The sequence below is a fragment of the Aotus nancymaae genome, unplaced genomic scaffold (genome assembly GCF_030222135.1).
Source record: "Aotus nancymaae isolate 86718 unplaced genomic scaffold, 86718_ANA_hifiasm-v0.15.2.pri h1tg000020l, whole genome shotgun sequence".
NCBI classification, from domain to species: Eukaryota; Metazoa; Chordata; class Mammalia; order Primates; family Aotidae; genus Aotus; species Aotus nancymaae.
The window spans coordinates 8,579,759-8,595,209 of NW_026988432.1; the positions used below are offsets into that span (position 1 = coordinate 8,579,759).

Consider the following 15,451-nt stretch of genomic DNA (forward strand, 5'->3'; position numbering starts at 1 on the left):
TTATTTCAATTTAGCTCCCAGTGAAAGTGCAGAGAACGAGAGGACGTCACACTTTCAGACGAATTTTTGTTGTTTATGTACCAGGAGATTCCCAGCAGAGGAGCCCCACGGGTCGCTAGTGCGACTCTTGTGGCCAGCGCAGTGGTTCTTGGTGCAGAGTAAGCGGGACTGGGTCCCCTTTTGGCCGACGTTTGGAGCTCCAGGAAGGCAGAGTCGCCTATTCAGCTGACTGAAGGACAGACTCAAAAAGGGAGCCAGACCAGAGATTCCCGGGCAGAAAAGCACCATCAATCTTAACACCACTGTTTTGGCCGGCGCAGTGGATTGCTCAGATTTCGGCGCTGGGAATTAACAAGTTGGACGTCCACTCAGAGACCTAATTAGAAAGTCGGTAATTACAAAGACGACAGACAGATAAATTTATAATGAAGGGAAGAAACCAGCCTAAAAAGGCAGAGAATACCCAAAATCAGAATGCCTCTCCCTCTACAGGGGATCACAGTTCCTCATCAGCAACGGAACAAGGCCTGATGGAGAATGAGTGCATTCCATTAACAGAAGTAGGCTTCAGAAGGTGGATGATAAGAACTTCTGTGAATTAAAAGCACTTGTTCTTATCCAATGCAAAGAAACTAAGAACTTTGAAAAAAGGTTTGATGAAATGCTAACGAGAATAGACAATTTAGAGAGGAATATAAGTGAATTAATGGAACTGAAAAACACAACACGAGAACTTTCATGAAGTATGCACAAGTTTTAACAGTCGAATTGATCAAGCAGAAGAAAGGATATCAGAGGTCAAAGACCAACTTAATGAAATAAAACGAGAAGACAAGATTAGAGAAAAAAGGATAAAAAGGAATGAGCAAAGTCTCCAAGAAATATGGGACTATGTGAAAAGACCTAATCTACGTTTGATAGGTGTACCTGAATGTGACGAAGAGAATGAATCCAAGCTGGAAAATACCCTTCAGGATATTATTCAGGAAAACTTTCCCAACCTAGTAAGGCAGGACAATATTCAACTCCAGGTAATACAGAGAACACCACAAAGATATTCCTCAAGAAGAGCAACCCCAAGGCACATAATTGTCAGATTCATTAGGGTTGAAATGAAGGAGAAAATACTAAGGGCAGCCAGAGAGAAAGGTCAGGTTACCTACAAAGGGAAGCCCATCATACTTACAGCAGATCTCTCAGCAGAAACCCTACTGGCCAGAAAAGAGTGGGGGCCAATATTCAATATCCTTAAATAAAAGAACTTTCAACCCAGAATTTCATATCCAGCCAAATTAAGCTTCACAAGCAAAGGAAAAATAAAATCTGTTGCAAACAAGCAAGTACTTAGAGATTTCACCACCACCAGGCCTGCTTTACAAGAGCTTCTAAAAGAAGCACTACACATATAAAGGAACAACTAGTATCAGCCTTTCCAAAAATATACCAAAAAGTAAACAGCATCAACATAATGAAGAATTTACATCAACTAATGGGAAAAACAGCCAGTTAGCATCAAATGGCAGTATTAAACTCACATATATTATTATTACTCCTAAATTTAAATTGACTACATCCCCCAATCAAAAGATACAGACGGCAAATTGGCATCACCACCAGGCCTGCTTTACAAGAGCTTCTGAAAGAAGCACTACAAACAGAAAGGAACAACCAGTATCGGTCATCCCAAAAACTTACCAAAACGTAAAGAGTATCTCTATAATGAAGAATCTACATCAACTAATGGGCAAAATAGCCAGCTAGCATCAAATGACAATATTGAACTCACAAATATTAATTCTAAATTTAAATGGATTAAATGCCCCAATCAAAGACACAGACAGGTAAGCTGAATAAAAAGTCAAAACCCATCGGTACGCCGTATCCATATCTATTTCACAAGCAACGACATACAAAGACTCAAAACAAAGGAATGGAGGAAGATTCACCAATTAAATGGAGAGAAAAAAAAAAAGAACAGGAGATGTAACTTTCGTCTCTCACAAAATAGCCTTTAATAGTAACAAAGACTAAAAGAAACAAAGAAGGACATTACATAATGGTAAAAGGATCAATGCAACAACAGGAGTTAATGATTATAAATATATATGCACCCAATACAGGAGCACCCAGATACATAAGACAAGTTCTTATGACTTATAAAGAGACCTGGACTCCCGCACAATAATAGCGGGAGATTTTGACATCACATTGTTAATATTCGACAGATCAATGACATAGAAAATTAATAAGGACATCTATGATTTGAACTTAGACCTGGAATAAGTAAACTTAGTGAATATTTCTAGAATTCTCCACCCCAGGTCCACAGAACATACATTTTTCTCAGTATCATATTACACCTATTTTGAAAGTAACTACATAATTGGAAGTAAATCACTCTTCAGCATTTGTATAGCATTTCACAGACTTAAATGAAATATTGGTTGGCTGTTTGTTTGTTATTTTCTTCCCTTATTCCTTCCTGTCTCCGTTGTTAAGCACAATTATCAGCATAAAAGAGGTTTTTAATACCTATTTTTAGATTGCATTCCAGCCCGGGCAATAGAGCAAGAATCCTGTTCTCTCTCCCCCTTTCTCTTTCTCTTTCTTTCTTTCTCTCAAAAAAAAAAAAAAAAAAGGCCAGGAAAGATATGCCTTCTTTTGTAGGCATCATTTATACTCACTCTGTTGGTAAGTATGAATTACACAGCCCCATTGAGCTGCAAACAGACTGAAAAATGAAGTAGCTAGAAAATTAAGTCATATCGCTTCAACTAGTAAACACTAGAGAAAGAAAGTAAACAGTTGTGGTGGTTGGCTGTCTTTCTTTGGTACTCCATTGACCACTGAATATCTCTCATCCTGCACCTTTCTTTCAGACACGGGGCATATTCACACATTCTCCAAGGGTGACAAATCCAGTTCTCATCCAGCTACTTAAAACAGCTGAAGGTCGTGGTGATCCTCTGCCTTCTCCTTCAGGTCCACATGTGGCTAGCTGTGGTTGAGCAAACTGCTCTCTAAAAGGATATAAATTATCTTCACTGCCCACAATGATAGACCCAATGCACAGTTTGGAAGAGGAACAAGACAACTACACAAAAAGTCTCATTTAAAATCAAATTTTTATAGGACGTACAGTTTTTTGTGTGCGTGAGTGTGTGGTTGTTGTTCCTAATGGGCAGTTTTTTGGGGGCCCTTTCCCTCTCAGGAAAAAAAAAAAAAAGAAAATTTACATTTTCCTTCCCTACGACAGTTCCTTCTAACATTATCCTCTGAACAACAGCTCATTTTCTTGTGCCGTATTCTATTCCCTGAACTGCAGCTTGGCAGCAGCCAGGTCTCAAATTTCAACCACATGTATTTCAAAAAATCAAAAGATCTTTATTTGGCACTTCAGTCACATATCTTTAAAAGCAGTGTTTGTGCGTCAGATTTAGAAATAACTGAAACCAGGGGGTTCAAAACAAACAAACAAACAAACAAAAAAGTTATTTCCCTTTAGCTGTGTGATTAATTATAGAGTAGAAATTCTGTTTTTAAAAATTAGCCTAAGGGAGAGGTTTGGGGGTGTCCCAGACTGATTTCCCAACATGTACTATACTGAGAGATAACTATATGTAAAATTTGTTGCACACAGAAGTTGTATTATCTCTGAGAATGAAAAGTGTAGCCTGTTTGATTTAGTTGAGTGTATGAATGGATGCTGAGGGAAATTAATGATAATTAAGCTTTTATAAAGTTTATGATGTAATCTCCTATATGAATCCAGAATTTTAACAAATAATATTTTGATAACATTAACTGTTATGAGATCTTTCTTATCTAAACTTTCCCAGATTATAAAACAATAATATTAAATAGTTGACTTATGAATCAAAAATAATTTTTAAAAAGTTATTAGTGGAAATGGTTCATATATGAATGATTTATGATTATGTTTTCATGACTGTTCTCAAATACCTGTAATATCATAAAATATAAATAAGCTCATAATTGCATTGAAAACTCTGGAAAGATGTCCTACAAGAGCATTTAACCATTATATGGTATATTAATGGAAAATCTCCAACACTGAGTAACATGCAACACAATACAAGTGAATACAAATTTCCTGTGATTGGAGGCAACAGGGAACAGGCAGGTAGGATGAGTATGGGCAATTAAAAGCATAATTAAATAAAGACCTCAGGAACAGGTCTGGGTGAATCCTGACTTCCAATTGACCAATCCCAGCATTGTACTCTGGCTGAACTGGCAAGAACTACTCTACAAATAATCTGAGAGACCCAGTGAAAGATCAGAACCAATAAAAAATAAGGAAGGAACCAGTGCCCTGGGTGACATCAGGCTGCTGGAGTAGAGAAGAGGTCTCCAGATCCAGACAGCTAGGACCTCATGCACCCTAAAGAAAGCCTATCCAGCCCTATAGATGAGCAGGAGGCAAAGGTGAAAAAGTGTAAAGGATGCTAGTGCTGGACATAACAAAGCTGATTTTATGTATAAATACATGTACGGTGCTTTAATATAATATATATGTATGTTTATATAGCTAAATAAATGTATGTTATATAAAATTTATTCATAATTTATATAAATAACATTCCATACATATACATGACATTAATTTTTATTTGTCAGCTTGGAGGGAGTTTTGGTTGAGATTAACATGTGAATTAGTGAATTCTAAGGAAAGGGTTGCTCTTCCTGGTGCAGATGGGCCTCATGCCTGAGTAGAACAGAAAAACCGGCCTCCCAAGAAAGAGGAAATTCTCTGGCAGACAGCCTGAGCCTTTCAGCATAGTACATGTTGGGAAATCTGCACAGTCAGCTCTCCCAGGTCTCCAGTCTGCAAGCCCACACTGCAACTTTGGGTTTCCATACACCATAATTGCATGAGCCAGTTTCTTATAATAAATCTCTCTATATATCTATACATGAGCAGATATGTAGCAGATATGTATCTATACAGAAATTTAGATATATAGATATATAGAAATTTAGATATATTAGATATACAGATATACAGAGATTTATATAGCTATTTAGATAATAGATACATCTATATAGATATTTAGATCTATATATGTATATAGATATTTATATATCTACATATAGATATATAGCTATCTATAAATCTATATAGATATATATTTAGATATATAGATATATCTATATATGAGCAGATGTATAGCAGAGATATATCTATATATTTAGATATATATACAATAAATCTCTATATCTATATCTAGATTATATATACTAAATTACTAGTATATATAATACTAACATATATATACTAAATAGTATATTATATATAGATATAGCTATATAGAGATTTATTATAAGAATATCTATATAGATATATAGAGATTTATTATAAGGAATTGGCTAATGCAATTGCAGTGTATAGATTATATAGATATATATAGAGAGAGAAAGAGAGGTTCAAATTTCAATTTCCATCTTTGTTTTGATAGTGTATGGTTACTTATTAAGTGTCAAATGTATTCATATTTGGAGGTAATAATTAAAAAACAGTTGACATTTGAACAACATAGGTTTGAAATGCATGGGTCCACTTAAAGTGGGAATTTTTTCAATAACTACGGTTGGCCTTCCCTGTTGTGGGTTCTGTTTCTTCTCTCTCTCTTCATATATATACATAGAGAGACTTTTAATATAGAGAGATATAATATGAAATATATATAATATAAAGAGGGATAGATATGCATATTATATATATACAGTGAGACAGTATAATGTGAGAGAGTGTTATATATAATGTTAAAATATGGTTTACTCGAACAATATAAATTTAAATATGTTGTTCAAGGGTCAACTATATTTTAATATTACATATAGTATTATATATTCAAACATAGTTTTAGACATATAAATATAATGTGAGACTCAGTGGAAGATAGTATGTGTGTGTGTGTGTGTGTGTGTGTGTGTGTGTGCATATATGTATATACACACATGCACACAGACACTTCACTGCTTCTGTTTCTCTGGAGAACCCTAGTATAATATATACATATATAATTTACACATAAATATAAATTCATTCAATAAACATAAATAAGTTTCAATAAACCAGATGAGATAGTAAATATCAATATATTAATAATATATGATTAATAAAATAATATAAATAACTATAATACATATAAATAATCAAGGATGGGAACTATAAAGAAAAAGTTTGACCAGTTTGTCTATCCTGCAACAGACATCATAACCAAATAACAGACGTCAAGGAAGGGAAAACTATTTGGGCAACCCCCCTCCCACACTTTTACAAAAGGTTCACCTCCTTAATATATAAGGTGTTTCTATAGAGCAAGTATAAGAAAACAATCAGAGAAATCCAAAGAAATATAGGCAAAAATTTGATATGCCAATTCTTAGAAGAAAAAACATGACTACTGAATATATAAAAGGGTATATATCTACATTTACAAATAATGAATCACGAATTAAAATAAAATAATGTTTGGCCAAACATACTGGCAACACATGAAAGAAAAGATCATCCACGTATTCCAACTTTTCACATTTCCTGGTAGAAAGTTCTCAACAATGTTTTCTAGCAGGTTAGCGAATCTGCCCTCCATATTGTCAAGTGTGCTCTCTTGACTCTCCAAAGTTTTCTTTAGGCTTTCTCCCTTCCCAGCTGTTTGTAAGAATGACAAAGCTCTTTTCATTTCATTAATCTTCAAAGAACCAATTTTGTTTTTTAATGAAGAATTCTACATTTTGGTTTTGTTGGTTGTCCTGTTGTATTCGTTCCTGCTTTTTAAACATTAATTATTTCCACATTTTTCTACCCTGACTTGTCTTATTAATAAACATTAAAGTATATACAAATAAACAAATGATTTTTAAAAGTTAAGAAAAGTAAAAAATTAGGGAATACAACTGAAACCACATGCTTGGGACTTTTTATTTTACCTTATATTTTTATTCTTTTACAAAACTAAATATTACACAAATTGTTGAAAACTCCTTTTTATCCACCACTTATATTCCCTTTTCTCAACCAAAAAGAGTCACTATTCTAAAAGGTCATCTGCATCTTTCAAAGCAAAGATTAATATTTCTACTAGAATTTTGTACCTTCATTAGCAAGATTTAGTACTGTTTTTATATTTTAAATTTTGAAATAGTATAAAACATGATGTATAAAATTTAATTCTAACTTCCAGTTATAAGACTGAGCTTTTTTCATGCTGATATGAATTATTAAATATATTTTAGTTTCAAATCTGTTATCAGGTAGATGTGTTGAAAATAGCCTTCCCTATTCTGTAGCTTGACTTTTCACTAGTTTAGAATTTAACTTTTCAAGCAGAAGATTTAATTTTACTTTAGCAAAATGTGTAAATTATTTCTTCTTTGGTTGAATTTCTTACTTCTAACTGCTTAAGAGGAATGCTTCTTATCTTTAAGTAGTTACTGAGATATTTGAACTCATCACCATCTCATTTTGTTTTTTCTTCCCTTTTCAATATATTTCACTCTTTTCTGGCTTTGTAATGGAATAATAAAATTTCTTAGATTGCCTCTTTTTCCCTCAGCAGCCTCTGAAACCTTTCTCACTGCATACAAATATCCATTTTGGTTGACAGATACGTTTGGTCACTCACACAGAGCTCTCTACCTTTCTTTTCATTTTCACTACTAAATCTAATAGAATCTCACTTTCAAAAACACGGTTCTAGTAACTTCCTAGCTGATCCTGCCTTCAAGTTTGTTTTACTTCAATCCAGTTTACAAACTATTCTCATATTAAATATCCTAACACACAGATGTGGTCATGTATTTCTTTGGATCAAAAAACAAAAATAAGAAAAAAACAACAAAACTTTCAATACTTTACCATTTCCTATTGCTTATAAAAGAAATTTTGAAGTCTAAAGCTTATCCTTCAAGAACCATCATGAACTAACCCCAAAATCATGTGGAACATTTGTCCCTTTCTCCATTAAATCCTCTCCTCAAATTGGACAGCTTTAATTATCATTACCCCTTGAATATATTTGCTTCCATTATTTTATCTGAAATTCCCTTATTTTTAAAATGTACATGCTTTATAATGTTTTCCCTTATCATTTGTTCTTTGTTGTCTTTGAAATTAATCCCATCCACAAAAGAACATAATTAGCCTACATTATTATCATTTTGTTTCACATGAAGAAATCAAGGTGCAGAAATATTTTTTTAAAAGGTAGTAATAGAGATACACAATCTAGCTTCAGAGCTTGGATTCAGAATTACAAAATTATACCCCCTCATGCATTATGCACTGGAGTCTTAAGTGATATATTAATGTATTGATTTAAAAGCTGGGAAAACCTACAGCACCAGTGAAAACAAGTTGGCTTTCGTCAGGAACGAAAGCCTGGACTTGGGAGAAAAAGGAATGCAAAAAACAAAGTGGTGTAGTTGAAATGAGATGTTGTATATGCTTGTCTGTTTCTTTCATCCTTGTTTCTTTGTGAAGTCACCTTTGTGTGGGAAAGATCTTCTCTCTTTACCTTTCCTCATACTTACCCTGACTCACTTGTTCTCTGTTCACCTGCCTCACAGTGAAGTGTATCCAAACTGCCTTTAAAAAGTCCTTCTCAAATTGGAAACCAGTCATGAAGGAGAATCATCCATTTATTTTGGCACACTGAAAATTTCAGCACAACTGCAACTTTTCATGTCTGAAAGCCCAAGTGACAGCCGACACAGAAAAAGTAAATCGAAAGGAGTGTAAAGAAAGAAAAAGGGTTTACAACTTACTTTCGTCCTTCTAAGACCTTGGGAACCTAAAGTCAGCACGGAGTCTGTTTGGGATTAAACCAATGAAGAACTCTCTACTTCATCTACTTAGTTATCAATAGATTTTTGCTTCAAGCAGACCTTTTTGAAAATACCCCTTTGGACAAGCTTTCCATCCTTTCATTTGAAGAAGACAAATTGACTACAATAATAAGCATGTTTTAAAATCAAGAGTAAAAGAAATGTCAAGATCTAAACTAAATGATGTTGAGACCATTGTACCTTGCAGCCTTAGGAACTAATCCACACTGGGTGGATGAACAGAAGCTTTTCACCTCATTGCACGATCAAGTCATGAAAGCTTCAGAGGCTCAAAAGCCCGTGGAATAATAGCTTCAAGAATGACTAATTTCAAATGTACAAAGCTCCCCTGAAATGAAACATCTTAAGCGTTTTTACTCAGAAAAAAAAAAAAATCAATCTCTGAAATTGCAAAAAGTACACAGTATTTTTTTCCTACTTTGTATTTTTATTGTTTTCGCAAATTTAATTTTAGCTGTTGTGTAAAATGTACTAGCTTTTTGTGTAGCGCTACATAACTGGACTTGGGGTTCTATATTTGTTTTAATATTATTTTAATTTTATGGCTTAACCTAACTTTTTCTCTTGGGTCAACATTTTGGTCATCACTTTCTTACGGTAGCAGCAGCAACCTTGACTTTCAGTAATAATAACTAGCATCTTAATTTCTTCTGTTTCCCACCATTGTAAAGTGACTTACAAACATTAACATAGTTTAAGCCACACCAAAATCCAGCAAGGCAGGCAATATCATTATTCCTGCTTACAAAATGGGACAGTCAGGCTGAAAAGTGAAGTAATTTAAAGTTTAGCATAATACTAAATTATTGTTATAGTTTGATAAGTTGGTTTCCTATTTCTGCTTTCTCTTTTTCTCCATACTGTTCCGTACATCACAGTAAAAATATCATACTAATGCTTTTGTAATTTCATGGCAACTTTGAGGGCTTCCAGTTGTCTAGCAGGTAAATTCTAACTGCCTAAATCCCACACACAAGGCCATCCACACCATCTTCATTCTGCCTTTTTGGACTAACTTCCACTTCTTTTTATTCAAACTAAGCTCTAGGGACTCACAATACTCGTCAACTCCCTTTCTTTTTAAAATTGTTTTTATTTTTATTTTTTTATTTTTTTGAGACAGAGTCTGGAGTGCAACCTTTCTTAGTGCTTTCCGGGTATCCTGATATCTGGCCATATTGATTACTTTTTCCTGTCTTTACAAGTTTTCAAGGAAGGAATTGTTTGGCAGATCAAGCTTTCCTGTTCATGGTTTCCTATGCTCTATTTTCCCCAAACATGACCATTATCATACTCTTCTGATTTTGTAAATCAGCATGCAGAAGTTTCATTTCTCCTGTTAGAGTGCACAGTTGTTGAAGGTAAAACTTTATATGTCAAACAGTTTCTGGCACAATCCCTTCATGGCTCAGTATATATTTGTGAGAGGCTAAACTCATGCCTTTGATTCATAAAGAACCAGTATCAATTATTTCAAACCTGGATACGTGAAATATAAACCATAATAACACTTTCATACCTATTTCCAATAAAGTGTCTATCATAAATGATTAGAAATTGTTGGGTTTTAAAAATATATAATAATGTACTCAGTCTTTGTGGACAATATATACACATCATCAATGCACAGATCCCACCCACTGCTGCTTCCTTGCTTTAAGGCTTATATGTTAAGACTTTATGAAAGGCATCAATTTCCCATCATATGTAAGTAGATATTTCTACTTAGGAATTACTCCAGAGCATGAGAGCAAATTACAGTAGTCTGCAGTTTTACTGCCTTAACTTATAATTCAAATTATACAGTAAATACATGTTGACAATGGGGAAACATCATACTTATATTTGGGTGAAATAAAATTCATACTTGCCTTCAAAGAAGCAAACAGTTTGGGTAAACAAAGGAGCAAATAAACATACTAGTAGGTAAGTTTGGAAAAGTATTATGATATGTATTTTACATATTACAATATATGCTAGCAGGATAACATACACTCTTTTCTTCCTCCCCCACTCAAGTGAGTGCAAGAACTAGCATTTTACTTAATGGTGAATTTCTGTCAATGAGGATAACAACAAAGATTCTCTTTAACAGAACTATGATTTGTGTGGTAGTAGAAATGTTAACCAATGCAATTACAAAAGAGAAGGAAATGAGAGACAGAAATATTACAAAGAGCTAAAATAATTTTAAGTGAAAGGCTCATATATTAAAAAACCCAATAGAATCAACTGGAATCTAGAACAAAGCATAAAGTAATTAATTTCACTAAGATAGGAGTTAATAAAATTAATTATCAAAAGTCTACAATCTTGAATACACAAATCATAATCACTGAAGAAATATGATGGAAGAAAAAACTTCATTTATAATGGCCATATAAATGTTAAAAGTCTAGAAATACACTTAAGAGAATGTTAAAACCCACAAAAGAATCAGAAGATATTTCTGGAGGAAACAGGTTATGATTTAATGCATTTAATGCAAAGATCTATCAAGATTGTGGACAAAAGCTAAATTCTCTCATATTAGTTAAATTTTGAATGTAATAAACATTAAACCAGTCCCCTGGAACTAGATACATTATTTAACTTATGGTAAAATAAGAAATACCTAGTAAAACTCAAAAAAATAAATACATGGTGGGGGAGACAGAACATACATTAAAACATAATACCCCAGTGGTTAAAACAGTGTAGCAATGGCACATGAGTAATCAGAAAAGACAATCTAGAAAGAGGATATGATGATAAAGGTGGCATCTCAAATCAATGTGGGAAGGATAATGAACATTGATATGGTCAGGTTCCGTGCCCCCATCCAAGCCTCACCTTGAACTGTAATCCCCAAATGTTGAGAACAGGCCCTGGTGGGAGGTGATTGGATATTGGGGGCAGTTTCCCCCATGCTGTTCTCAGGAGATCTGATGGTTTTATAAGTGTCTGACAGTTCCTCCAACAAGTGCATTCTTTCTCCCTCCTGCCAACTTTCTCCCTCATGCCTCCTTCTGCCATGATTGTACATTTCCTGAGGCCTCCCCAGCCATGCAGAGCTGTGTCAATTATACCTCTTTCCTTTGTAAATTACTCAGTTTCAGGTATTTATTTATAGTAGTGAGGGAACAGAGTAATACAAACATATTTTTTTGAAAAATACATGTGACTTTGAACCATTGTTCCCACATTCTAAAATTTATGTCTTAGATACATCTGCATTCATAATAGTGTTATGTGCATAAGTTATATATTGTAGAATTGTTCAGAGAGCAAAATCTGCAAAATAAAATTAGCCATTAATGATGAACTTGTTAAATGAATGCTGGTACATGCACTTACTGGAATAAGAAATCTTTCTATATACTGACATGAAAATCTATCCAGGATACATATGTATATGCTGGAGGATATACATGTATATCCTGGACTCCCTGTGCCTGTAGTTCCACTTGGGAGGCTAAGGCTGGAGGATCACCATATGTGAAAAAAAAAACCAAGCTGCTTTTGTATGAGAAGGAAAAATAATTAAAAATGTATAGTCACATTTTTTTGACCTTCATAAAGAAAGTCTAGAACTACACAAAATGACCTTAAAAATGAGTTTAGACTACAGGATTCAGGGGCAGAATCTACCAAAATGAAAGGAGGAGAGAAACTTTTCAATTCACAAATTATGTACTAGTGATTTGCCTACCTGACAGTTAATACTAAATTTGATGAATGACACATTAAATGCTTGACAGAGGTATTTGAGGTGTTTTTTCTAAAATTTATATTGACAACCATTGAAGAATTCATAATCATTTTTGTATTTTAGAATGGTTAATTCTGGCGGTGTAGTGTAGTTTGATTAAAAAAAAAAAGCCTAAGGCAGGGATATCGCTTAGTTAACCAAAGTTTTAACAGCTGATACTCATTACATGATTTCTGTTTGTTTGAGAGAGCATATCCAAGCACTCTGTCCCTCAATTCTCACATGTGCTCTGTGTGAAAGCTACTCCTATTGTTTCCACGTTAGAGAGGAAGAAACGGACAGCAACTGAGACTTTAACCATCCAATAGCCTACAAGGATCAAGGGCAGTATTTGCAGGAGAGGTTGGGAAGAAAAATAGGATAGAAAAAGAAAGGAGGAAGAGGAAGGTTGACATTTAAAGGGTAATGAAGAGATGGAATTCTGAAGAAGACAATCAGAGGGGTGATTAGAGTAACCAGGGAGGAAATACCCTGGTGATAAAGAGAGGAGGAATAGAAAGGTTGGTGTAGTAAAGAGGAATAAAGGCCGAGGATGGTGGCTGATGCCTGCAATGATGGCACTTTGTGAGGCCTAAACAGGCAGATTGCTTGAGTCCAGGAGTTGGAGGCCAGCCTGGGCAATATAGTGAGACTCCCACCAGCCTGGGCAATACAGTGAGACTCCCATCTCTACCAAAAATACAAAAGTTAGCTGGGAGTGGTGGTGGATGCCTGCAGTCCCAGCTACTTTGGAGGCTGAGGTGGAGGATTGCTTGAGCCCAGGAGGTCAAGGCTGCAGTGAGCTGTGTTCGCATCACTGCACTCCAGCCTGGGTAAGAGACCAAGACCCTGTCACAGAAAAAAAAGAAGTAATAGATCATCTATGGCACCCAAACTTAAATTATTCTTATTGGGAAAAAATATTAACAATGAATAGCATGCTTTAAATAAGGACACTAAAAATTAGACCTCAAGTGGTTTCCCTAGTATTCAAAAATACTAGAGGGCTTGCTCTAAGACTTATTTTTCTTCTCATTCTTTTCATATTTATCTTTCATGTAAGTTCTCATATTTCAGAATAACATTTCTATTCTTAAAATGCAGTTGTTCTGACCAAGAAGATAGATACATGAGAAAAGAACCTATTTACCTTAGATTTCAATAAAATAATGATAGCCCTGTAACTTTACAATATTTTTTGCATGTCACAATCATAAAGCATCAAATTGAACATGACAGTTTTATTTTAAATCTCTTCTTGGATACAAGTCCTTTTTAAAAATCCTTCAATCATTCTTCCAGAAAAAAACAGCAATACTGAAAGCTTTTTAAGGAGCTTATTTTTACTGGAAGCCATATTTCTGATACATCTTGGACATGTTGGACTGTTATGTCAATATACTTTTAAGAATAGTGTTATAAAAATCATGTAAAAACAGAGAGAATGTCCTCTACAAAAGAGATTTTATTGGAATTTTGGCCGTGTAGCTATTGATGATACATTTGAAATATATCTCCTAGGCAAAGATCATAAATGATTTCTTATTCAAAACCTTAAAATTGGAACTGAAGTAGAAGTTTGTAGATTTGTGTAAAATTCACCTACTCATCTAGAAACAAAGGAATAATCCAACTCTTATCAATATGTCTTTCTCATAAGTGCTCAATAATTAGTGTATAGATTCCCACATGCAATTCAATCAGTTAAATAAATGTACATATGATAATTAATATCTGCCACTGTACTAGGCACTGAGGAATATGAGAATGAAAAGATTCTAACTTGAAAAAACTGGCAGTCTGATGAGGCAGACCAGCATACAAATAAATAATTCCAACTCACTGAAGAAAGGGCCATGATAATGATATTTTCCAGGTAAACTGAGACAAAAAGAAGCACCTGATACAGCCTGTGGAAAAAAGCCTGAATGAAGGAACCCTACTTAAGAGAAAGGAAGACATGAGTGAGAGTGAGTTAACCAGGCAACATCAGAGCCAGAGGCAGAAGTGAGCCCAAGGTTCAAAAATCTTTATTAAATCAAAGCGGAATTTTCCTTGTAGGTAATTTTATGTCTTACTTGAATAGAGTTTAAAACTTCTGTATTGGCTGGGCGAGGTGGCTCACACCTATAATCCCAGTACCTTGGGAGGCTGAGGTGGGAAGATTGCTTGAGGCCAGAAGTTTCAGACCACCCCGGTCAACATAGCAAGACCTCATCTCTATTTTATAAAATAATAATAATAATAATAATAATAATAATGACAATAATAAATCTTCTGTCATATGTTAAAGTGAACATTCTTGTGTCTGCATGATAATTTTGATTAATTTAATTCAAGATATATTCAGTTGAGCCCTTTTTCTTTCAATCACTAACCAGCTACATGATATTGGCCAGTTTCCCAAACAACTTGGATTTTCTAATTCTCTCTTGTAAAATGAAGGAGGTGAACTAAGTCGCTGTTAAAAGCTCCAGAAATGCCAGATATAGGTGATGGGGAGAAAGGCAGCAAACCACATTGCCGTGTATGTACCTATGCAACAATCATGCATGTTCTTTGCATGTACCCCAAAACCTAAAATGCAATAAAATATATGTTAAAAAAATGTTGTGATATATTGTCAATATATCAATATATGTGACCACACAGGGTATATCTCTTTTATTGTTTAAACTTAATAATTGAAAATACTTATGTAATAATTTTTATTAAAGTGATGTTTAGACTAAGAATAAAAATTCAAACATATAAAAGTTTAGAGAAGACAGACATTCACAAAAATTTCACCAACCAGAAATAACCACAATTATTAAAATAACCAAAATTCTTTATATATTCTTTGTT

At 34.2% G+C, this 15,451-nt stretch overlaps 1 protein-coding gene across 1 annotated transcript in view; it reads right to left on the reverse strand.

Moving 5' to 3' along the window:
• The window catches only part of DOK6 (docking protein 6), a 448,396-nt gene that overhangs the window by 299,643 nt on the left and 133,302 nt on the right, over positions 1–15,451 (reverse strand). The window lies entirely within an intron of this gene.